This window comes from Narcine bancroftii, chromosome 7, assembly GCF_036971445.1.
Source record: "Narcine bancroftii isolate sNarBan1 chromosome 7, sNarBan1.hap1, whole genome shotgun sequence".
Taxonomy (NCBI): Eukaryota; Metazoa; Chordata; class Chondrichthyes; order Torpediniformes; family Narcinidae; genus Narcine; species Narcine bancroftii.
In genome coordinates, this window is record NC_091475.1 from 143,672,275 (window position 1) to 143,698,249 (window position 25,975).

At 41.1% G+C, this 25,975-nt stretch overlaps 1 long non-coding RNA gene across 1 annotated transcript in view; it reads right to left on the reverse strand.

Moving 5' to 3' along the window:
* Window positions 1-21,674: 21,674 nt before the first annotated feature.
* LOC138739946 (uncharacterized) overlaps window positions 21,675-25,975 on the reverse strand; it is an 81,377-nt gene continuing 77,076 nt past the window's right edge. The window contains exon 3 of the long non-coding RNA XR_011342597.1: window positions 21,675-21,863. This is a non-coding gene — a long non-coding RNA (uncharacterized lncRNA). The remainder of the gene's footprint in view (window positions 21,864-25,975) is intronic.

The window sequence follows — 25,975 nt, forward strand, 5'->3', positions numbered from 1 at the left end:
TGTTTAAATTTAGAAGAGGTTAGATACTCAATTTCTGATATGAATTTACACTGTGGGGACCCTTTTTCAATTACTTTCAAAATCTTTGATTTGGCATTAATACAGAGGTGTTGAGTAATAAGATAATTTATTACTCATAAGGATTTTCTTTTCCTTTCTTTGTTAAATAGCTTTGATTTTAGTAGTGGACTTAAATTTTCTTTTTAAAATAAAATAATAAAATTATTACTATAATATAATTTGTTTGATTGGGAATGTGGATGCATTGGTATGATCCTAGTGTACTATATATTTTTTTAACTTGTATCTCTTGTGTATCTTTAGTACTCTATATTTCAAAGTGGTATTTCAATTTCAATAAAATATTGAAAAAGAAAAATTAAGTTGAACATACTTTGATAATTGTACTTGCACCTTGTTAATATTCATAGCCAAATGAAGTTGAATGGGGAAGTGAAGACACTCAAATTCAAAAAGTTAATAACATGAGATTATTGGCATCTTTGGGGTTAACATTTTCCCCCACAGCATCACCAGTCATTAGTGTCACCTCATTTACATATGCTCTCAATTTTAGAATGGATAATCTTATGTCATTGCAGAGTATTGGTGGATCCAAATTCTTCAGAGGCAAGATTGGAGCTCCTCCATCTAGTTCAAAAGTATGAGAATGCAAACCAAGTGGTGACGGTCTAAATATTCAACAGTCTCATCATTTTCTTTCACCTTGTCAATATATTTATTTTGTACAATGGTCTGGGAAGCTGCGAAAGAAGGTCTCAATCTATTTGGTGACAAAATTTCTCATTCAAGCACTGCTGGCAATTCAAATGGTGTTGAGCGACATTTGGGTGTACAGCTTGCAGAAGATCATGAAGTGAAACTTGAAAGTCTGCAGATGCTGTGATTGTAGTAAAATCAAAATTGCTGGAGGAATTCAGCAGATGCCGCATCAATGGGAGGTAAAGTTATCAAACCCATATTTCAGGTTTTAGCCCTTAAATTTTTACAGCAGATCCTGAAGTGGTGGCCTAAGTTTTTCATGAGTTATTTCTGTTGAGTCTTCGTGTGTTCCCACTTCCTAATTGGAGTAAATTTGAAACAAACTTTCTCACAGAAGAATCATCTACCAAATGCTCTCACATAATGGTTTTCAAAAGTAATCATTCAACATTTTCCAAATTATGCAATGCATGGCATTCAGAGGTGGCCACTTTCACTGGCACACCATATTGATCATGTATATTTAATTCTTCTTCACCCTACATTTTTGGTTTGCAGGTCACTGGCCCTGGTTTGAGTAGGTTGACTGACCATTTGATTTTATGCATTGGTGATCTATGAATCCTTAAGCATCACTTCAAACTGCTACAGAAGCTTTGTTAAACATAGCTGTGATGCATTCAAACTAAGTATGTTTAGCTATTTCATTATTAACTCTTTCAGTCTATTCACAAGGCTTAGTTGACATGAAGAGCCATTACAAACAGCAGGCTTGTCCTTTACCCAGTTTGAAGTATTACACATTCCATTTGGCCAGATATTCTCAGATCCTCCCCAGACTCCCTTCTTTTTTTTTAAATGCTTCCACACTATGAACCATACTGACCAAAATACACACAAACATTTCCCTCTTGAATATACACAGTGTCATTTTCTCCCCTTTTCCCCCCTCCCTTCTCTCCCTCCTTCACCCCACCCACTCAACGTTCAACCTATATGATACATTAATGTCTACATGCTTGTACTGATGTTATCTTGCCAATTCTCTGGCTCAGTGTATTCTTAATGTGATCTAAGTGGAAGTATGTTCCTCTAAGTTTGTCTTCTGGCAATCTTTTAGCTCCCATGATAAAATTATTGTTTGTGGATGTGTCAATATTCATTTCAATGTTAATTTTATGCTGATGTTAAAATTGTTTTTCCATCACCATTAACAGCATATGCGCCCCACATTTTTCATTCATTATCATATTTTTTAAGCTTTATTCTGTAGCTTTTACTGCAATTGCTTGTTTCCCAATGGGACATTATTTGATCATCTTGCTTAGCTTTGAACGTGGCAGCTGTGTGCTATTGCTTCCTACAATGCTAACATCTGGCACCTCTAAATGATATTTGCGCTGAATGATTCCAAAAACAATAGTACTGGGATTTCCCACAAAATCTGTGGTTTTTGTCACTTCTGCTCGTGTAAACATGACTAAATGTTAGAGATCCTACCATTGCCTCTTCCATCAGTCCACTCATGATGCTTACCTGTTTACACTAATGTTCTTTAATGATTGAAATCTTTCACATTCCAGGAGAATACATTTGATTTCCCATTTGAACAATAAAACTTGAAAATATGCAATGAGGGATTGGTCGTGCATATTTACTAATACACACACAAACTAACAGGGTAACATTGTATCCTGCAATTCCTTAGGTTGCAATATCATGACTTATCTTTAAAAGCTACTCTATATTATTGATTCTCTTTGCTGACTTCTAAATGTAGGTTCTAAGCAGAGACTGTTCCACAATCTCCAACATTGGGCTGAACTGATTTTGTAATTTTCCCCATTTCATTAAATTGAATGCCCTCCAGAATGTGTCCACTTACCAACATTTCAATGATCTGTTCCTGTTCCTACTGATAAAATTGCTTGGTCCTTTGCTTTCGTAAGGTTGTTCAACTGATGCAACAGCTCCATCCCCTTGGAAACAGTGAGATGCTGGAGAAACTCAGTGAGTCAGGCAGAATCCAAATGGGCAACATTTCAGGGCGAGATGCTTTATCAGCATGAAAGTGGGAAGGAGAGATCTCGAGTACAGTAGATCAAAGGGTGAAAGAAGCTAGGGAGGTAGAGAGACAGGACGAATGACAGGGATATATGTTAAGAAATGGAAAGATATTTACCTGTTTCGTTCATGTAACACACTCCATGTTGAGGATAAATCTCCACGCTGGCCTTGAAACTCGTGTTAAAGCCCGTAACACTTCCCATATAAATCCTGCTGATTCCTAACTTGGTACCTCCAACTTCACATGATACTCCTGGCCTTTTTTTAATACTGTAGCACTGACAGACTGACTTCAGACATTTATTTAGCTATCTCCACCAATACGGTCCATGCAGTTTCTTCATTGACATCACTTTGATCAGTCACACACAGATTCAAGATACTGCCTCTGGATAACCCACTTTTCCAAATCCTTTTCACCCGCTTTGTCAAACGTTTTCTCGAAGTGCATTCCTCCGCCTTGTTTGTGTGTCAGTCTTCCACTGTTAGATCACTTTGTGATTCGAGACCTGTTTCCTGTGGCTTTGCCTTTGTTTCTCCATTGCAACGACTCTGCTTTCCTTTTACCAGTATCTGCACCACATTGTCCAATTAAGAATTATGAATGTCTCTTAACTGGGCCGACTTCTACAAAGGTAAATAATAAAAAAAACCACCTAAAGGGGTAATTTACTACTGTTGTATCCTCCTTATGATGGTTGGGAATGGCAAACTTTGGTGGCGTATCACAGGCAATTCAAAGAGTCAATGCACAGGCAATTTAAAGAAAAGCAGACAGAGGAGGGCAACAGGTAAAACTAAGATGCTGAGCCCTGAGGCCTCTGCTTCCTACCATCCACTTGGACAATTTACAATCTTTAGAAATTAAACTGGATGAACTCAGTGCCAGATTACAGTAGCTGAAGGACATCAGGGATTGCTATGTGATGTGTTTCAATGAGACATAGCTGAATGAGGGCATTTCAGATGCAGCACTGCAGCCCAAGGGGTTCACCCTCCACCAGGCAGGCCGAGCACCAACATTAGGCTAAAGCAGTTGAGGTGGCATTTGCATCATCATCAATTCATCATGGTGCACAAATTGATGGCGATGTCCCAGTCCTGCTCTCCTGACCTGGAACATCTGGCTATCAAGTGCTGTCTATTTTATCTGCCAAGGGAGATCACTGCCATCATCCTGGTGGCTGTGTACATTTCACCCTAGGCTATCATCAGTCTGACACTGGAGGAGCTGAGCATTGTTATCAGCAGCCATGATACAGGACCCCCTGATGCCTTCCCAATCATTATAGGAGACTTCAAGTTGGTTAAACTTAAGAATTCTTTAACAAACTACCACCAACACATTAACTGAAGAAAAAGGGGAGCTAACACATTTGAACTCTAGTACACCACCATCATGAATGCTGACTTAGCCATCCCATTTCTGCACTTCGGCATGTCTGATCAACAGGCTCTACTTCTACTCCTGGCGCACAAGCAGAGACTGATGACTACAGCACCAGTAGCAAAGACAGTGAAAGTATAGTCAAGGGAAGCAGAGGAGTGCCTAAAGGACTGCTTTGAATCGGTGGACTTGAACTTGAAACTTGAACATTCAAACTTGAATGAATACGCCAGAGCTATCACCGACTTCATCAAGACCTGCATGGATAAATGTGCACATACTGTGAGTATCCCAACCAGAAGCTATGGATAAATCAAATGATTTGAACTGCTTATGGTGAACTCGATGGTGTTTTGGACTGATGATCCAGATCTCTGCAGGAACTCCCGGAAGGCTATCTCAGAAGCAAAGATGCAATCCTGAGGGAAGCAAGATACTTGCCATCTATGTCAGTGGTTGCAGGCCATTACATTGCATAATGCAAAGTCGAAAATTATAAATGGCTGTGTTGCTTCACTGCCCGATGAGCTGAACACCTTTTATGTTCACATTGAAAAGGAGAATTCAAAAATACCAATGAGAATTCCCACTGAAGCTGATGACCCTGTGATATCTGTCTCTGAGACAAATGGCAGAACATACTTCGAGATTAAACCTTTGCAAGGCATCAGGTCCTGCTGGTGTACCTGGCAAGATACTGTGAATCTGTGGCAACTGACTAACTGCAGTGTTCATGGAAATCTTCAATCTCTTTGCTGTTGACACCTGCTTCAAAATGGCAAAAGCATGCTCATTGCCGAGGAGAGCAGAATGAGCTGCCACAATGTCCATCACCAATTCGAACTCAGATCCACTGGTGAAATGTTTTAAGTAGCCTGTCATGGCCAGAATTAACTTGTACATAAGCAAAGATCAGGACCCACTTTAATTTGTCTACCATCACAATTGCTCCACAGCAAATGCAATCTCATTGTCTCTCCACTCAACCCTAAATCACCTAGAGAACTGTAACACATCCATTTGGCTACTTTTTATCGATTACAGTTCAGCTTTCAGCACCATCATGACATCAGTACAGACCAACAAGCTTCAAAACATTGGCTTCTCCACCTCTCTCTGCAACTGGATCCTTGACTTCCTCAGTGGAAGACAGGAGTCAGTACACATCAGAAACAACATCTCCTCATCATTGTCAATCACCACATGCACACCTCAAGGATGCATGCATCACTCGCTATTCTACTCACTCTACACTCACTGACTGTTTGGCACGTCACAAACCACAATCATCGCCAGAATCATCAACAATGAGGAAGCATGCAGGAGTGAGATAGATTAGCTTGTTGTGGAGGAACGACAATAACCTTGGACTCAACTTTAGCAAAGCTAAAGAACTGATTGTGGATATCAGGACAACACAAACCAGTCCTCATTGAGGGATTAGCAGTGGAAAAAGTGAAGAGCTTTGAATTCATAGGTGTCAACATCTCAAAAGATCTATCTTAGGGCCTTGTCAATGCAATCACGAAGAAAGCTTGCCAGCCACTATACTATGTGAGGAGTTTCATCACCAATGACTCTGTCAAATTCTACAGTTGTACATTGAGAACATTCTGACTGGTTGCATTATTGTCTGATATGGTGGTGCAAGGCAACAGATTTGTGAACTGAAGCAGTGCTATCATGGCCATTAGACTCCACTCCATAGAGGACATCTACAAGAGGTGATGACTCAAGAAAGCAGCCTCTTTCCTCAAGGACCATCATCCCCCAGGCCATGACATCTTCATACTGTTACCATTAGGGAGGAGATACACGAGCCTGAATACGAACACTCAATGGTACAAAAACATCTTCTTCCCCTCTGCCATCAGATTTCCGAATGGACAATGAACCACAGACACACCCTCACTTTCTCTTCTTTTTGCACTTATTTCTTTACTTTTTGTTCATGACATTTCTAGCAATATTTGCATTTGTAATGCTGTTGCAAGACACATTCATAACAATAAATGTTGATTCAGTTAAAAATGAATGAAACTACTTTTTAAGCATAATTAACTTAATTGGGGGTGTAAAAAGGACATCTTCCTTTGAGGGAAGTATAAATAAAGGAAAGTCCTGTGGAGTAGATAATGTGTTTAATCTGATATTTCCTGTTTTGTGCCTCCAACTGAACTTAAAAGTCCCATTTATGAAAGCAGAGACAATTTTTCTATATCTGCTCTCATTAAAAACAACATTACGTGGGTTACCTTTCATTAGTGCTAACTCTAATGTTATGACCACTAAATAGAAAAGCTGAAAGCAATTGCCTTTAAGATATTCATTAACAACATGATAAATAATACAGTGATGTTTCAAAATTCATTGTGAAAAGTTTTAGTTAACGGTCCAGCTATTGTAGCTTCACTGCCCTGTTATTTCTTGAGGCAGTTCTAACATTGGGATGATTTTGTGTATTTTAAGTGGGTTATTTACATCCACATATAGAGTATCCAGACAAATAATCTCCATGAGGCAACTATATTTCAAACTTTTGAATTCTCACGATTAATGCAGCCATCTTTGTTCAGCCAACACAGTAGGATAACATGGCTGAATTTCCTCTATTCACTCTGATAAATTTCAAGCAGTTCAAAACATTTACAGCAAAATGACACAGCTATTCATTATGTGAACATTTGGTTTAAAGGTATGCCCTGAGGGGTGACATAACTTTATAGTGTTAAAGAATGATACATCTGACTTTAGAACTTCAAATCTAATGATGAGGTCCATTTAAAAACTTGTTCAATAACCTGCTAGTCTTAACATTTAGCTAACATACATAGGGCCTGAAAATTCATGGTTACACAGTAGGAACTAGCTGCCTATGGATCACAGAAACATTTTATTTTTCTTGAAATCCAATATTGGAATAGGAATGTAGAAAACACTGGAGTCTGACAGGTAGTTTATATTTTTTGAGGACTGTTTGCAATTGTGCTTTGCAGTAGTTTAAAAACAACTAAGAACTTTATTAAAGAAATACAAATGCCATACGCCGTGGGAGAGTCAGAAGGATCTCCTGCTCCTGGCCAGCACTAGATTCAATTGACACATGTCACTGCTGGTCCTGCTCCTGCGCAATACACGGGCCCATGTACGGTGGCCTTAATGCGATTCTAGCGGGGAAAGGGTGTCGATTACTGTGGCTGTCTACATCCCCTTTCATTATTTGACCCTCGCATGTCCTGGAACAGCAGTAAAAATTTCAACACAGTAAAACAGCAGTAAAAGGTTTCAAAACATGTAGCAATGATTATTTACACTCCTATTCCATACATGGTATACCACAGACACCAAAATCCTTTCATACTTGCCTCAGAGGCCAGTCAATCCATGCATTTGGGATTGGACCTGCAAACATGACCAGCTCATGTTCGATACAGCCCATCAGCTGAAGTGGAGGGCTGTGTCACCACATCCTGAGTATTCTCCTCTGCTGCGATCTCAGGATATGTCCTCAGTATCTACAGCTTTAGCTGGAGACTGATCCTCACCCCAGGGGTTTCTTTCCAGGTCCTCTGGAATGTTTACAGCAGAGTTTTGTGGTCTCTGAGGTGTTCTGTCCCATGGACAACTCTCCAGGTCAACAGGTGGTAGTATAAAGGTTGAGTTTATTGTAGCGGGGGCAGTTCACATGCTGGAAGGTGTTGCGGTGTTGATTCCTTCCCCTCAGACGAGACGAGGTATGATCGTGGCTCTTCGCAAGCTTTCACCATCTCTGCAGGTTGGTCGTGTACTTATGGGATCTGCATGCCTGACGCTGCCGCTGTCGCTGCTGCTGTTGCCACCACCGGTGGTGGTGGACCCTTACTGGACCTATCATAATGCCCCTTTCGTGCTCATCCCATATTGAGGATCTGTGCTTGGATACTCGGGGCTGTGGGTTATGTGCTGGAAGTCCCACTCAGCAGCAAAGTCTCTGAATTTATGACTAGAAAATTGGGTGCCGTTGTCTGATAATATCTTATGCTGGGTCTGTGCACTGTGAAATGGTGCTTGAGCTTTGTTATAACTGTAGTTTCAGTAGGCTCCTTGAGTAGATCAATCTTGAACCACCTGGAGTAGGAGTCGACTACAACCAGGTACTGCTGCCAGTTCCACTCAAAAATGTCCGCGGCAACAGTTGACCAGGATAAGTCTGGTACAAAATGGAGCTCCAGGGACTCTTTGACCTGGTGGAGCTTGGTAGTGTTGCACACGGCACAACCCTGGACCTGGTCGGTGATGTCTTCTGTCATCCTTGGCTAGAAAGTAACATCTCTGTCCCTGTGCTTTGTCACCTCAATGCCTGGGTGACCCCTGTGGAGAATTATGATGTACATGGCAAGTAATCACTGGGGAATGACTGGCCTCTGGCCTTTCATAACAATGCTATCATCAATAATTAGTTGGTCCCTAAATGGAAAGAATGGTTGGATTGCTGCTGACAGACCCCTTTGATTGTCCAGCCAGCCAGGTCTGATGTAAGCACTTGGGGCACCTAAAATGCTTTCTTCGACGGTATGGGTCTGGAATTTGTCCAGTCTAGATAAAGAGATGTTGGATGAATCTGCCTCTTCAGCTAATTGCTCTATGCTTTTACTGGGGCCCTTGACATGGTGTCAGCCAAGTGCATTTCCTTGCCCGTCTTGTGGACTAGCTGGAAGTTGTACTTCTGTAGCTGTAGCATCATGTGGTGGAGTTTCGCCCGTGCTGCATGAATAGGCTTGTTGATAATAGTCACTAGGGGAAGATGATCTGTTTTGATGGTTATTGGCCTAACTTAAATGTAATTATTACATTTGGAGCATGCAAGCACCATGGTCAGCCACTCCTTCTCCATTTGGGCATATTTTGTTTCAATGTCTGTTAAGGATCTGGATGCATACACCACTAGCCTACCGTCCTGGAGGCATACTGCTCCAAACCCATGCTATGAGGCATCACACATTAGTGATACTGGGCACTTACTGTCATAATAAGCAAGATCCAGAGGGCTGGTCATATGATATTTGAGGGAATCAAATGCTTTCTGCCTGTGGTCCTCTGAAGTCCACTCCTCATCCTTGTATGTGAGGTGCCTGAGTGGTGCAGTCAGCTCGCAGGCATTAGGAATAAATTTTCCAAGATAGTTTACCATTCCAAGGAACCTCTGTAATGCTTCTACATTGCTGGGCAGGGGCAGGGGCATATCATTTATGACCTTGGTCTTGGTAGGATTGGCCTTGACACCTTCACTGGTGAAGATATGCCCTACGTACCCCAGCTGATCCAGGGAAAACTGCATTTCATAGGATTGAATCTAAGATTAGCCTTCTTTGCCCTGTGCAGTACCTTTATTGTGTTAGCATCATGCGCAATAACCATCTTGCCACTGACCAGGATATCATCAACAATGATGGTATCTGGGTAACTAGGAAAGATTTGCTCCATAGAATGCTGGAATACTTCACTGGCTGAGTTTATACTAAAAGACATTCTTAGAAATCTGTAATGGCCAAAAGCCATGCTAAAAGTGGTGAGTAGAGAAGAACGATGGTCAAAGGTAACCTGCCAAAAGGAGTTCTATGCGTCCAGCACGGAAAACACTGTGGCGCCAACCATTTGAGCTGTGACTTCCTCTACGGTTCACATGGGATGGTGTGGTCTTTTGAGTGGCATGTTTAGATCTCTGTGATTGATGCATATTCTGATATTGTTGGTGTCTTTTTAACCACTACCATCGAGGACACCCATTTGTTTGGCTTGGGCACTGGGACTATCACCCCTAGACCTTCCATACAGTCTAGTTCTGATTTGACTTTGTTCTTCATAGTCACCAGAAACCTCTGCACTGAACAACACAAGACCAGATTCCATGCATGCACTGATGTCAAGTAACAGGATTAAATTCTCCTTCACGATGAAGAACATGAGGATCTGCTTGTGCCCTTGAATAAACACACCACTGCTGTGCAGTCCCCAAAGGATGGATCTTGCTCCTGCCATAGGCCACAAGGCTTCTGGACTTGCTGTTTGACTGGACCTTTCCCATCTACCTGAGCTGGTTGAAGAATTTGAGGGACATTATGTTGCACTTGGCCCCCATATCTATTTTAATTTCTGTCCTTATGCCATTGACCAACACCAAGACAAACACCACATTGTTCCTTCTTAAACTAGAGCATAATGGACCGCTTGTTGTTCTAATAAACAAACTGTCTACGTAGTATTCACCATCCGAACTGTCCCTTTCCTGGTCCAGGGCCTCAACATCCATGGATCTTTGTTGTCTGCTCCATGCTTTCACTTTCCATGTAGTCCTACACCTTTTTACATAGTGGTTCCATTTGGTGCAATTCCTGCACTGTTGTCCAAAGGCTGGGCACAGTTCCCTCCTGGGAATGTGATCTGTTCCATAGTTGTTGCACGGTGCCTGCTCCACAAGGGGTCTTGGGTGGCTCACCTGAGACCTATGATGAATTCCCGCCTGTGGCTATTGCTAGGCGTTACTCATCCCCCAATGGCTGCTCAGTGCAGCTTCCAGCAATGACTGCTACTCGATGCAATTTGAAGTGCATCAATCTTGTAGCCAGTGGTTGAGGACTCGTTAGCCGTTTGCTATTATCTTCAGTAGTTTCGTGGGCTAGGCATTTTGAAACTGCATCAGTGAGGTTAAGCTCACTGACTTGAAGCAGAATCTTGTGCAAATTATTGTCTAGGATGCCGTACACCCTGAGACTTTTGAGTTTGTCTGTGAGCGTGCTGAATTTGCAAGATTTTGACCTTAGCCTTAAGGTGCTAGCATATGAATGAATTGATTCCCTGGGCTTCTGGTCATGCATATTAAATCTATGCCTCTCCATGGTCACATTAATCTGGAGGCTACACATGTCCCTAAATTTATACTTAAGTCACTCTGGGTCCTCCTTGGACTCAGCAGGTTGAATCACGTGGTCCCCTTCAAGACCCACTTTGCTATGTGAATGCCCTTTCTTTTTGATAGCTCTGGGCCGCCAAATTCAGGAAAATATATGCTTTCATATGAGTTGATGTCCCCATGCACAACAGCTATAAAAATATTATATTCTTGCTGGAATATCCGCCACTGTTGAGCTACATTGCCACTGAAGATGAACGGGTCTGGTCGTCTGAAGTCGTCTGCCATAATGGCAGTCGAAAACGTGGCAGGGGTTTACTTATTGCGTCAGCTTCAAGCTTGGGATCCTGTTGATCCCACTTCTGAAACCATATTTGCAATTGTGTTTTGCAATGTAGAAACTTGAAACCAGAGTTAAAAACAACAAGCATTTGATTAAAGAAATACAAACACCATGTACCGTGGGAGAGTCTAGAGGAGATCCTGCTCTCAAACATCACTAGATTCAATTCAAGCCCAAGTGCGGTAGCCCCAATGTGATTCTAACGGGGCAAGGACAGCCATTTGTAGCAGCAGTCTACAATTATAAAAACATTAAATAGAGCTTAAAGAATCATAGAAGACCTTTTCCATCCAACACACAGTATATATGACCCACTACTGGAGCATCAAGAGATATAGGACTGGCAGGCTGGAAAATAATTTCATCCTGCAGGCTGTGAGATCGATGAACAGTATCCTGTAACTGATTAAATAATCCCAAAATGTGTGTATATATTTATTTTAAGTTATATCTTTTTTATATGTAATTATATATTGTCTGTGAGTGTGTATTTACTATGGTCTGGAGAAATACTGTTTTTGTTGGATGATATATGTACAGTAGGTTGATAATGAACTTGAGCATGAAACATAGTAAAAACAAAATGCTGGAGAAGCTCAGCAGGTCAAACAGTGTCCTTCATGCAGCAAAGGGAAAGATACAGAACTGACGTTTCAGGCTTGAGCCCTTCATCAAAGTATGAGAAAATGCTAGCAGGCATCCGAACAAAAGAGGGAGGGATGTGGGTGGCAAAGGTAGAAGATGATAAATGGAGAAAGGAGGGAAGAGAGAGCAGCAATGAGGGGAAGGAGGGAGGCTGAGTGGATGGAAAACTGGAAGGACAGGAAAGGGGAAGGGGAAAGTAAAGGCAAGTAGATTTAACGGAAAGCAGTAAAGTCAATGTTCATGCCATCCAGCTGAAGGGTGCCCAGATGGAAAATAAGGCGTTGTTCCTCCAATCTGGGTGGCCAGGGTGGAACAATACATAAGACCACAGGCAGACATATGAGGGCTGGAGGGTACTCCAAATTGAAATGGTTGGCCACTGGGAGGTCGCTGGGGTTGCAAATGATAAGAAGGTGCTGAGCGAAGCGATCTCCCAATCTGTGACAGGTCTCTCCGATGTAGAAAATGTTGCAAAGGGTGCAATGAATGCAGTAGATAAGTCCTCTGGATGTACAAGTGAAGTGTTGTTTCATTTGAAAGGCCCATTTGGGGCCCTGGACCATGGTGAATGAGGAGGTATGGGCAGAAGTGTTGCACCTCCTGTGGGCACAGTGAAAGTGCCAAAGGTGCGATAGTTGCGGAGGGATGAGTGCACAAGGGAATTGTGGAGGGAGCTGTCCCTGCGGAAGGCCGAGAGGGGAGGAGAAGGAAAAATGGGGAAGGGATCCCGTAGTAAGTGCCGAAAATTCTGGCAGATATTATGTTGGATGTGGAAGCTGGTGGGGTGGTAGATGAGGATGAGGGGGATTCTGTTTGTTGCATCTGGGGGCAGAGGGGGCTAGGGCAGATGTCATTAACATTGATTTTACTGCTTTCCATTAAACCTGCTTGCCTCTTCTTTCCCCTCCCCCTTTCCTGTCTGCCCAGTTCTTCCACCCACTCATCCTCCCTCCTCCCCCTCATTGCTGCTGTCCCCTCCCTCCTTTCTCCGCATATCATCTCCTGCCTTTTCCACCCCTTTCCCTCCCCCCAAACTTTTGTTCAAATGCCTGCTTGCATTTTCTTTTTATTTGACTTTTTAATGATTTTCCAGACTTAAATTCAGTTATTGACATTGTCGACAATATGAATGGCAGTTGAAATTTACAATTGTCAGTTTTATACAAAAGAAAATTCTCTGTAGAGTTCAAGCTTTATTTTTCCTTCCCGTCCCCCTATACCTTCCACATTTAAAACCTGACACAATTACGCATAACACTTAGAACATTCACAACAATGGCATAAATTATACTACAGGGGTTTGTGGGTTTGTTGCGTCCCAGCAGATGTTTACTTCTCGTGCCGTTTTCTAGTTGAGATGGGTTGCCCCCCCACCCGTTTTACTGCCCCCCACCCCACTAATTGCAGGGCTGACGGGGAGGATGAGGTGGCGAGACATGACAGTCCTCCCTATAATTGGGTTCCTATGGAATTTAGGTATGCTTTCCAAATTTTTATGAAGGTTTCATACTTCTTTCTAAAGTTGTAAGTGATTTTCTTCAGGGAAACAGAGCTTTGCATTTCCATATTCCAGCACTCAATACTCAAGCAGGAGTCAGACTTCCAGGTAACCACAATGAACCTCATGGCCACTGCCAATGTGATCATTATGAATTGAATTTGAAATTTGGACAGGTTCACCATGAGTCTTGTGTCCATAATGTTTCCCAACAGAAATAACTCTGGGTCCTGTGGGAATTCTTTATCTATAATTTTTTCCAAGGTTTGGGTTTGACGTAGTTCCACCAGAAAGGTCTCATTTTGGTATATGTCCAGGTCGCATGCACAAAGGTTCCTGTCTCAATACCACATATGAAGCATCGGTCTGATAGTTATGGCTTGGACCTGTTCCGTTTTTGCGGCGTCAAGTACAGCTGTTGCAGAAAGTTGTATTGTACCAGCCTGGTCCGCACATTAATGATTGTAGTCATACCAGTCCGACACAGGTCAGAGCAGAAGCACTCATCAATCGATATTCCTAAGTCTGACTCCCACCTCTGCCTTGACTTATGAAGGCCTGGTTTCAGTCCTTCCACCTGGAGCATGAAATACACTACCAAAATAAACCTGTGTGTTCTCCCTTCAAATCAAGGTCCCCATATCACTGCACTCTGGTAGGGCCATCATTGGACTTAACTTTTCCTGCAGAAACTATCTTATCTAAGGGTGCAGTTTGTAGATTATATTTTTTCATAAACTGTTCAAATGATATTAATCACCCCTGCTCATAACATTCCTCTATGCTACTGATGCCATTGCAACATTAGGTGTCCTGGATCTTATTTCTCACCATTTACGGTATTAGTCTATTTGGAGTCAGGGTGTTTTTGGAAACAGCCCCACTTTGATTCCTAAATATTGGTTGATTTTATTCCATATAGATTTTTTTTTGTTTCAATATGGAGCTGATTGCTTCTCCAGACAACAATTTAGTATCCCACGTATAAATAAAGTCCTCTGCTACCTTGACACCTACCATGTGCAGGCCAATTTGTGCCCAGGAAGGTACACCTTCCACCTCAAAGAGTAGGGAGATGTATCTCAACTGAGCTACCCAATAATATTTCTTGAAGTTGGGCATTCATAATCTGCCAGACTATAGTCATTGACTATAGTCAATGTTTTCATTGAGACCCTGGCCACATTTCTTTTCCACAGAAATGTCTTTATCGTGAAGACAAATTTTTGGAAGAGACTCTGGAGAAATGCCACAGGAAATGTCTGGAAGAGGTACTAGAGCCTTGGCAACACGTTCATTTTAATACAGTTGAACCTGCCCACTAATGTTATTGGCAGGGGCGTCCATCTGATTAGGTCGTCCTTGATTCTTGCCAGCAAGGGTGTGTAATTTAATTTATATAATTTGTTCAAGTTATTGTCTATTTTGACCTCCCAGGTATTTAATCTTGTTTTGCGGTCATTTTAGATGAATATTTTCTTGACATTAATTATCATGGCTCTCAGTAAGCGGCATGATTTTGCTCTTATCTCAATTGTTTTAGCGGTAGTATTCTCCATTGGCATACCAGAAATAAAATGGTGGAGAAAATTATGTATCCATACAGGTCTTCTTTGGCTTGGCTTGGCGGATGAAGATTTATGGAGGGGGTAAAAGTCCACGTCAGCTGCAGGCTCGTTTGTGGCTGACAAGTCCGATGCGGGACAGGCAGACACGGTTGCAGCGGCTGCAGGAGAAAATTGGTTGGTTGGGGTTGGGTGTTGGGTTTTTCCTCCTTTGCCTTTTGTCAGTGAGATGGGCTCTGCGGTCTTCTTCAAAGGAGGTTGCTGCCCGCCAAACTGTGAGGCGCCAAGATGCACGGTTTGAGGCGATATCAGCCCACTGGCGGTGGTCAATGTGGCAGGCACCAAGAGATTTCTTTAGGCAGTCCTTGTACCTTTTCTTTGGTGCACCTCTGTCACGGTGGCCAGTGGAGAGCTGGCCATATAACACTATCTTGGGAAGGCGATGGTCCTCCATTCTGGAGACGTGACCCATCCAGCGCAGCTGGATCTTCAGCAGCGTAGACTTGATGCTGTCGACCTCTGCCATCTCGAGTACTTCGACGTTAGGGATGAAAGCGCTCCAATGGATGTTGAGGATGGAGCGGAGACAACGCTGGTGGAAGTGTTCTAGGAGCCGTAGGTGATGCCGGTAGAGGACCCATGATTCGGAGCCGAACAGGAGTCTGGGTATGACAACGGCTCTGTATACGCTTATCTTTGTGAGGTTTTTCAGTTGGTTGTTTTTCCAGACTCTTTTGTGTAGTCTTCCAAAGGCGCTATTTGCCTTGGCGAGTCTGTTGTCTATCTCACTGTCGATCCTTGCATCTGATGAAATGGTGCAGCCGAGATAGGTAAACTGGTTGACCGTTTTGAGTTTTGTGTGCCCGATGGAGATGTGGGGGTGCTGGTAGTCATGGTGGGGAGCTGGCTGATGGAGGAACTCAGTTTTCTTCAGGCTGACTTCCAGGCCAAACATTTTGGCAGTTTCTGCAAAGCAGGACGTCAAGCGCTGAAGAGCTGGCTCTGAATGGGCAACTAAAGCGGCATCGTCTGCAAAGAGTAGTTCACGGACAAGTTTCTCTTGTGTCTTGGTGTGAGCTTGCAGGCGCCTCAGATTGAAGAGACTGCCATCCGTGCGGTACCGGATGTAAACAGCGTCTTCTATACAGGTAACTCCATGACATATGTCAGTGTTCCATTTTGGATGACTGGTTGTATCTTGGAATGGACGTATGTTGGGGAGTTGCCCTACCTGTGATACTGAAGAGTAAAACTATTGATTTTCTCCCATTCTCTATTTCCAAATCCTACTCATTCCCTCTGTTGCTGCAAATCCTGCGGATTCTACTGCCCTCTAAAATCTGTCTGACTGTCAGAATATCGAGCAACAGAATCAGGAACAAAAAAACAGAACACAAGGAGTTAAAACACAGTGAAATATCTCAACACTGGTGGCTACCAAGGGCAGCTCTTGGGAGAGATTAGCCAACAGCTAACATGGCAGCCACCATATATAGGCCTGATTTTTCATCATGTTTTATATTTTTCTTTATTTTTTAAAAAATAATTTGGTTGTATGTGCAGATCGAAGTAAGCTACATAGTTCACAAGTCAAGGAGTACCTGTATTTCTAGATCAGGAGAACAAGGCAGCAGAGATGAGGTCTGCAAATTATTAGATTATAGCTTGCTTAGGGTGGCATGGTTGACATAGCAGTTAGTGCAATGCCTTTACAGCACCAGCGATCAGGACCAGGGTTTCAATCCTGTGTTGTCTGTAAGTAGTTTGTACATTCTCCCTGTGTCTGTATGGGTTATTCCCAGAGGCTGTGGTTTCTTTCCACCCTTCAAAAATGTATTGGGGATATAAGTTAATTGGGAGAAAATTGGGCAGCATGGACTTGTGAGCCTAAATGGCCTCTTACTGTCTAAATTTAAATTAAATTGAGTTAACATAGGTAATGCCTCCTTGACTCTTTCAGATCCCATCAAGAAGCTATGCTGAGCATCTCTAACAACTGTGCTTTGACACTAACATACAAATTCTTCCAGGATTCCTCAAGGCATTGGTGCAAAATTAGCCATCAACCTCTACAGCTGTTCTCTTTCCTTGATCAGCTGAGTTTCTGCACATATGCATGACACAAAAGCAGTGCAGGACAGAGACTGGACTCTCCACGTGACAGGCACCATGGTGCTGCGTGAAACTCCAATCAGAGTTGTCACAAGATATGTGAACTCCAGGACATCCATTTCATGTGTGATGTTACTCAGGTTAGTCAGGGTTGGAAGGGAGAGAGACTACAGGACATCGTCATCAAGTTGCTGAGTGCTCACCAGCATGCATTTTTTCACATCGTTCGTTCATTCAGGTGCCTTGCTGTTCAGCGTAGGTGCTCATGTCTCTCCATCCATCACAGTCTCTGACCCTCCATATTGTAGTTTTTTCCTCCCCTGTTTCTAACCATGATGTTAATCAATCTATCATTTTCATTCTCTGTTGGCCTCGGCTTCTTTTTCCTTCCAGCTTTCCAGTTGTAACTAAATATTTTGATGTATCACTTTGCATGATGTGTCCAAAGAATTTTGATTGCTATTTTCTGATTCTTTTAAGTAATGTATGTTTTGTTTTAATTCTTTATAGAACTTATTTATTTCTTATCCTGTTTGTATATGAAATGCCAAATTTTAGCAAAGCAAATCTGTGGTCCAGCCAAGCCTTTCTCAGCTGCACAAAGAAGTCTAAACTTATCAAATATTCCACAACCTGATTTAAAGTCTAGTTCATAAATAACAAATCACAAGACCTGTGATCTTGAAACACAAATCAATATACTTTTTTCTCTACAAGATTGTTTACCAGATTTAACACAATTGCAATCCAAAAAAGGAGGGATAAAGTGAGGCAAGTGAAGCAGTTTTGTTGCTTGAGCATTAAGATTACAAACTTAGACTGCTTGTGTGTGTGTGTGTGTGTGTGTGTGTGTGTGTGTGTGTGTGTGTGTGTGTGTGTGTGTGTGTGTGTGTGTGTGTGTGTGTGTGTGTGCGTGTGATTTGCTGTTTTGCTGTGGGTTAAAAGGATTAATGTGAACAATTAGTTGTCTGAATATCCAGGTTGTGGAAAGACAGTCAGATGCACAATAGTTTCTTGTCAAGCTAAAATATGCTACTTTTGCTGGTTGTCATGACTTATTATCATAACTGCAATGTTAGCCTATCAATTTTTAAGACACTAGCAACAGGTTTGAATGAAATTGGATGGCAGTTTTGGTTCCAGTGCTCGGGCTAATACTTTTCAGGCAGGAAAACTGAGACCAGGTTCATGAACACAGAACTAAGAAGGTAATATTTTAGTCTTGTATATTGCAGAGATCCCTTGTTCTCTATCTAATGTATATGTTAACAGAAAACTCAGTGTTTATTGCCTAACCCTGCATACATTGGTATTGACAATCAAGGGGAATCTTCCAACATAATGGCAAGATTTGTTCACCCAAGAATGTCTGAGGCCGATGAATTGGTCAATTATTTCATTGTTTTTGAGGGTACTTGCTGTGAATTGACTGTCATATCTCTTGAATTACACAACAGTAGCACTTCACAAGTACTCCACATGCTATGAAGCCCTTGGGCATCTCATAAAAGGGGCCATGAAGAAGTTAGGATTTATTTCTTCCCCAAGCTTCTGCAATTTGTGCAGTGGAGATGTGTGCACTATCCATCAGTTAATCTTATTGTGCTGCTTCTACCAACTGGCTACATGCAGCTGGCACCTAGTTGGGCATGTTCTCGATTTAAGACTGAAGCTCTAAGTGAAAGACTATCCACAGATTTTGTGAAAATTTCCAACAGTAGTACTTTCCAGCTGCTCACATTCCAATTACATTTGTAGATTCCTTATGAATTTTAGAATAAAAAGTGACTGTTTCACTGCTTCTGAGCATCCTTTAAAGAATTAAGGCATTGACGCACTGGATGATATTCGGAAGGAGGTTGATTGTGACTGGGGTTGAAGGTCAATAGCTTGCACTCAGTTTGAACCATTTCTGCATCACTTCATAGCGTGGGAAACTTCTGCATAAAACCCATTACTGGTGAATACAATAACAAAGGAAATAATTGATAACGAGGAAATTCAAGGCCAAATCTATTCAACATTATTTTAAATGGCAATTGTAATTTAACTGGTTCATTGCTAAGGTTGGTGGAAAATCTTGGTTCATGAGAACAACTCCAGCTCAGAGACCAAACACTTCAAATCATAAGCAAATGAACTGAACATGCTAAACAGTGTGAATGGTCAAAAGTGTTTGCAATGCCTGATGTGATTGTCTCTGAGGAAAATCGAAAACTCAATGTAATTTTTTTAGACTACAGCATGGTTAGAGGCCCTTTTGACCCATGAGCCTGTGGCACCCAATTACACCCAATGAACTTACAACCCTCCTCCAGGTACTCCTGCAGCACAGGCTTGGGGGCTGAAAGGGCCTGATACCATGCTGCATGTCTAAATTAAAATATTAAAGTGTGGCGGCACACATCCTCATGGCAAACCGGCCCTGCTTATGTCGCCACATGGCGGGGCAGCCATGGGGAAATGGTGTCATCAGAGGTTTCTCTCTGACTCCAGCATCCCTTCCAACGCGCACCCTGGGCAGCGATTATGATGTCACAATGCACCAGGTGACTGAGCTCATGCTGCCCTTAAAGGGGCATGCTGAATTTGAGTAAAAACAGTCGTTAATGACCCTCAACGTGGTGGCTGTGTTTCTTCCACTGCTCACACCATCACAGTGGTGCACCGCCACAAAAGAATAAAATTAAATAAGTATTGGGTATACAAAAAGGGGTTGAATCATGAAGACCTGCATACAAATTATAGGAAGACAGCTGAAACTTCAAATATGACTTATTTTTTAAAAACGTTTGCTTTTGCTTTCAAAAATCAGTGGTTGATAACATAGAATTTTTTTTTAATCGACTTCAATTAATCAATCCAATTGCAGCAAAAGTAATGTTAATGAATGAGCCACTAAAACACATAGAATTCTTTACTTTCACTCTCTATGGATTTGAATTATGACTGCATTAACTCATTGCTACACGACTTGGCAAGCTCCAAAGGAACATTATTGAAGACCAATCCTCATTTACAGTGTTCCTGCTAAGAGAGCTTACAAATTCCAAGAGGATGAATGGATAAATCTGAAAACTGACATAACAATTTGCTGGTTTTGAAATTGTGTATTTTCATCCAAATATTTAACAGGAAGGATTCTACTCGTTTGTTGCACTCTATAATTGCTGTTTTTGCTGGTTATCTGCAGCTGTCAAATGTCGCACATATTGTTCCATCTACCTGCTGTGGGTCTCGTATCATTGTTTGTTATGCAAAGAATAAACAGCAATGCAAGACAGAAGCAGGACAGGGGAAAGCAAGCCGACAACCTTATAAATAAAAAGCAAGCTGACCAGGCAGGCAATAACTGCCTTGAAAGCTAGTAGTGGTTGCAGAGCCAAACCAATGGAATAGCAAACTAAACAAACTGAATTGTTAGTTCAATTATGGAAAATGGAAAAATCTGCATTGATTGCATATTCCACATTGTCCTCATTAAATGCTGATCCTTCATCTTGGGATGTTGTTGGGTAGAGTTGCATTATTTCTGACAAAAAGAAACTGTTTGGCCCATTGCATCTATGCTAGCTCTCAGTTCATTCCCAATCATCCCATTCCCCATTTATTTCCCTGCAATATTTTCTCTTTTACATGCCCAACTTGATCTTCCTGTTGTTGACCTACAATGTAGGTAGCTGATTGTCTTACCAACAAGAAACCTTTGCGATGTAGAAGAAAACTAGAGTTCCTGAAGTAACCTATCTGGTCACAGTGAGAATGGTCGAGCTCCACACAGACAATACTGGAGGTCAGATTTGAAACCAGGTGGAAGAATCAAGGAGATAGTGCAAACTGTGGTCCAGTTTGGTGAAGATGCAAGAATTGTGATGGGTTTCTATTTGCATAAGCTCCTTCCAAATATATATTTCCCTTCCAAATACTTGAAGACAAGCACCTTGCCTCTGGAAATCGTCCTATTCATGCAATGTCCTGGGCCTGGTAGAACTCCAGCTGAACAATGGTGAGAAAGTTATCAGTGAGAAAGGCACAGATGACATTTTAACTCATTAACCATGCACTCTTGAATCTGTGAGAGTAGACAGGTGGTGAAGTTGGCCTGACTTTTGAGGTTTGGACATGTGCTGTGCAGGGACAGTTTGACTAGAGTTATTCTAAGGGCACAAAATATTCTGAAAGCCAGTTGATGTATTCCATAACCTTTATTCTTGATAGCTAGATAGACCTTCAGATTACAGGTAATTTATTGAACTTTGTTTAATTGTCCACCATAACAGGATATAGCAGGACTACAGAGGGTAGTTTTGTTCTATCTGTAGCACACTGCTATTGACTTTGCCAGGGTAGGATCTGTAGCGTGTGCACTACCACCAAGTGAGGAAAGAAGAGAGAGACACGCACACGAGGAATCAAAGTTGAAGACTGATTTAATGCAATGGCAGCTCTTTTTATATTTGCCCCTCACTGCTGATGTCAGGAATTACACCATGGCAGCGCCGATTTCTGACTGTGCGGTATTCCCACCATTACTCGCTGTTTCCCGCCATGCAGGTGGTCCCCTTGGGTCTGCGCAGATGTTGCGTTCATTGGCCATTTTGTGTACTGGGTCGCGTCCTGGCTGCTGCAGATCCCTGTTTTGATAATAGGAGTACAATTATGAACATGGTGTGACTCACTGTCCAAATAATGGGAGAATACAATTAGGACAAGTAGATGATTGTATTGATTGATTCATCAGTTAAAACATACCATGATGGTAGTCATCTTGTTTAACTCCTGACTACTCAGTCTGTAGAAATACATCTAGCTACTATTTGTGAAGACGGGCAACTTGGTAATGACTAGGTCTGCTCTCATGAAGTACCATTGTGTTCTGGATTAATGCTGTGGCTATATCCTAACAACTTTTGCTGGCTCAGTCTGTGCAAGAGATGGGAACCATGGGAATGGAGGTGTCTGGGTCTTTGAAAGATGTGAATATGTGCCAATGTTGCCCTGTTGCTTTGCGAAACCATGAGCAGCTCTTCAGTTTTAACACATGTACTCAGGTTTTAGTAAGGAAGCTTCATAAAATTGACAAAGCAAATTCGGTGCCCAGTTAAATGCAGGCTATTTTTTTTCTGATTTATTCTTTCAGACTTATTTATCAATCACTACAGATTGGAAGGAGTTATTTTATTTATTTCATCACGAGAAGTGGGTATTGGAATTTATTATCCAATATTAATTACACTGGAAACTCACACCAATTTAACCACAAAAGGATGGTAGATTTCTTTCCTTACTGGATATTATTTCATCTATTTTCTGACATCATAAAAGGAGGGCATTTGGTCCAACAAATCTACGCTGCTCTCACTACCATTCTCCTGCCATTTACTTCCCTGTCACCCATGCCCTCACATGTGCCCACTAGCATCCCTTGATTTTCTTACCACCCACTCCAGTAGTCCTTTAAAGTAGCCACGTAGCTTGCAAAAGAGTATACATTTCTTTTTTTATTTTTTTTTATTTTTCACACTATGAACCATATTAACCAAAATACACACAAACATTTCCCTCTTGAATATACACAATGTCATTTTCTCCCCTTTCTCCCCCCTCCCTTCCCTCCCTCCTTCCCACCCCCCCCTCCCCACCCACTCAATGTTCAACATATACAATATATTAAACCCATTAAACAATGTCATCTCACAATCAAAATAAACAAGAAAATTGTGTCATCTACTTTTACACACTGAGTTTGTTCATTTCGATTTCTTCTCATTATGTCATTTTAGGTGGTGGAGGTCCATGGTAGGACTTCTCTGTTGTGTTCCATGTACAGTTCCCAAATTTGTTTGAATACTGTGATGTTATTTCTTAAATTATATGGTTTTTTTTTCTAATGGAATACATTTATTAATTTCTATGTACTATTGCTGTATCCTCAGGCTATCTTCTGATTTCCAGGTTGACATTTTACATTTTTTTGCTACTGCTCAGCCTATCATAATAAATCTTTTTTGTGCTTCATCCAAATCGAGGCCAAGTTCTTTACTTCTTGTATTACTTAGAAGAAATATCTCTGGATTTTTTGGTAGGTTATTTTTTGTGATTTTATTTAATACCTGATTTAGATCTTCCCAAAACTTTTTCACTTTCTCACATAGCCAAATTGCATGTACTGTTATTCCCGTTTCCTTCTTATAGCGAAAACATCAATCTGATACTGTTGGGTCCAATTTATTTAACTTCTGGGGCGTGGTGTATAGCCTATGTAACCAATTATATTGTATCATGCGTAACCTCATGTTTATTGTATTTCTCATAGTTCTGGAGCATAGCTTTTCCCATGTTTCATTCTTTATCTTTGTTTAGATCTTGTTCCCACTTTTGTTTGGGTTTACAGCTTATTTCATTGTTTCTTTCTCTTGCAGTTTGATGTACATGTTTGATATAAATCTTTTAATTATCATTGTGTCTGTAATCACATATTCAAAACTGCTTCCTTCTGGTAACCTCAGCCTGCTTCCCAATTTGTCCTTCAAGTAGGTTTTCAGTTTGTGGTATGCAAACTGAAAACCTACTTGAAGGATAAGATCATGTTATATGGCGAGCTCTCCACTGGCCACCGAGACAGAGGTGCACCAAAGAAGAGGTACAAGGACTCCCTAAAGAAAGCTCTTGGAGCCTGCCACATTGACCACTGCCAGTGGGCTGATATTGCCTCAAACCGTGCATCTTGGCGCTGCACAGTTCGGCGGGCAGCAACCTCCTTTGAAGAAGACCGCAGACCCACCTCACTGTCAAAAGACAAAGGAGGGAAAACCCAACACCCAACCCCAACCAACCAATTTTCCCTTGCAACCGCTGCAACCGTGTCTGCCTGTCCCGCATCGGACTTGTCAGCCACAAACGAGCCTGCAGCTGACGTGTACTTTACCCCTCCATAAATCTTCGTCCGCGAAGCCAAGCCAAAGAAAGACAGTGAGTTACACCATATTTTTACTTTATTTGTTCAAAAGTTAATAATTTATTTCCCAAAACACAATTTTCTTTTCTTTTGATCCCTTTTCTCTCCCATTCTCTAAAGGAAAGGTTATCTATTGTGAAAGGGATTCGTTGATTTTGCGTCAATAATAATTTTGGTAGTTGATAATTTGTTTTTTTTTTCCTTTCTACGAGAACGTATAGATGGAGATTAAACTCCATGCTACTTAAAAGACAGGATTTTAGAGAATTCATTGAGCACCAAATTAAAATGTACTTTGAAATAAATACGGAATCAGTGAAAGATAAATTTATACTATGGGATGCAATGAAAGCTTTCAGAGGGCAGATAATAAGTTATGTAACTAAGATAAAGAAAGACTACAATCGGGAAATAGAACAGCTGGAAAGGGAAATAGCAAGTACAGAAAAAGAATTAGCAACAAGGGAAGATGCAACAAAAAGAAGAGAATTGGCGGACAAAAAAAATAAAATACGAAACACTACAAACGTACAAGGTGGAGAAGAACATAATGAAGACAAAGCATAAGTATTATGAGCTAGGAGAAAACACTCAAAAAATACTAGCTTGGCAGCTTAAAACAGAACAAACTAAAATAATGGTATTGGCATCAAGGAAAAAGGACAAACAAATTACATAAAACCCAACGGAGATCAATGAAAACTTCAAGGAATTCAACGAGCAATTATATTGAACTGAGAATGAAGGGAAAGAAGACAAAATAGATGAGTTTCTAGCTAAAATTGAACTAACGAAATTGCAAGAAGAGGAGCAAAACAAATTAAAAAAATCATTTGAAATAGAGGAAATACAGGATATATTAAAAAAACTACTGAACAATAAAATGCCGGGAGAGGACGGACTCCCAATAGAATTCTTTAAAACTTTTAAAGGCTTGTTAATTCCACCTCTCCTGGAAGTGTGTGTGTCCTCCTCTCCTGCATGTTGTGAAGAAACACAAAACATGCCAGATTTATGCATCTTTTATATCAAAGATGGGGAAAGATCCACTAAGCCAGCATTGCATAGACCAATATCTCTACTCAACTCAGATTATAAGATAATAGCTAAACTATTAGCAAACAGATTGGCCGACTGTGTACCAAAAATAGTAAAACTAGATCAAACTGGATTTATTAAGAAAAGACGAACAATGGACAATATATGTAAGTTCATTAACTTAATCCATGCAGTACAAGGAAACAAGATGCCAGCAGTGGTGGTTGCCTTAGACACAGAGAAAGCCTTTGACCAAGTAGAATGGAATTATTTATTTAAAGTACTACAGAGGTTCAACCTACCAGAGAAATATATTAATTGGATTAAAGCATTATATAAGGTACCATTGGCGAAGGTGACAGTAAATGGATATATATCGAACCAATTTAAATTAAATAGGTCAACTAGGCAGGGATGTCCACTATCTCCCTCACTGTTCGTGCTAGCTATAGAACCCTTGGCAGAACTGATAAGAACAGAAAATAAAATAAGAGGGATAAAAATAAAAGAGAAGGAATATAAAATCAGTCTATTTGCAGATGTTGTCATAGTATACTTAACATAACCAGAATTATCAATAAAAGTATTACATAAGAAATTGAAAGAATATGGAGAAGTATCGGGGTATAAGATCAACGCAAATAAAAGTGAAGCAATGCCAATGAATAAGGCAGATTTCACAAAGTTTAAGAAAGAATCACCATTTAAATGGCAAACACAAGCAATCCGATACCTAGGTATTCAACTAGA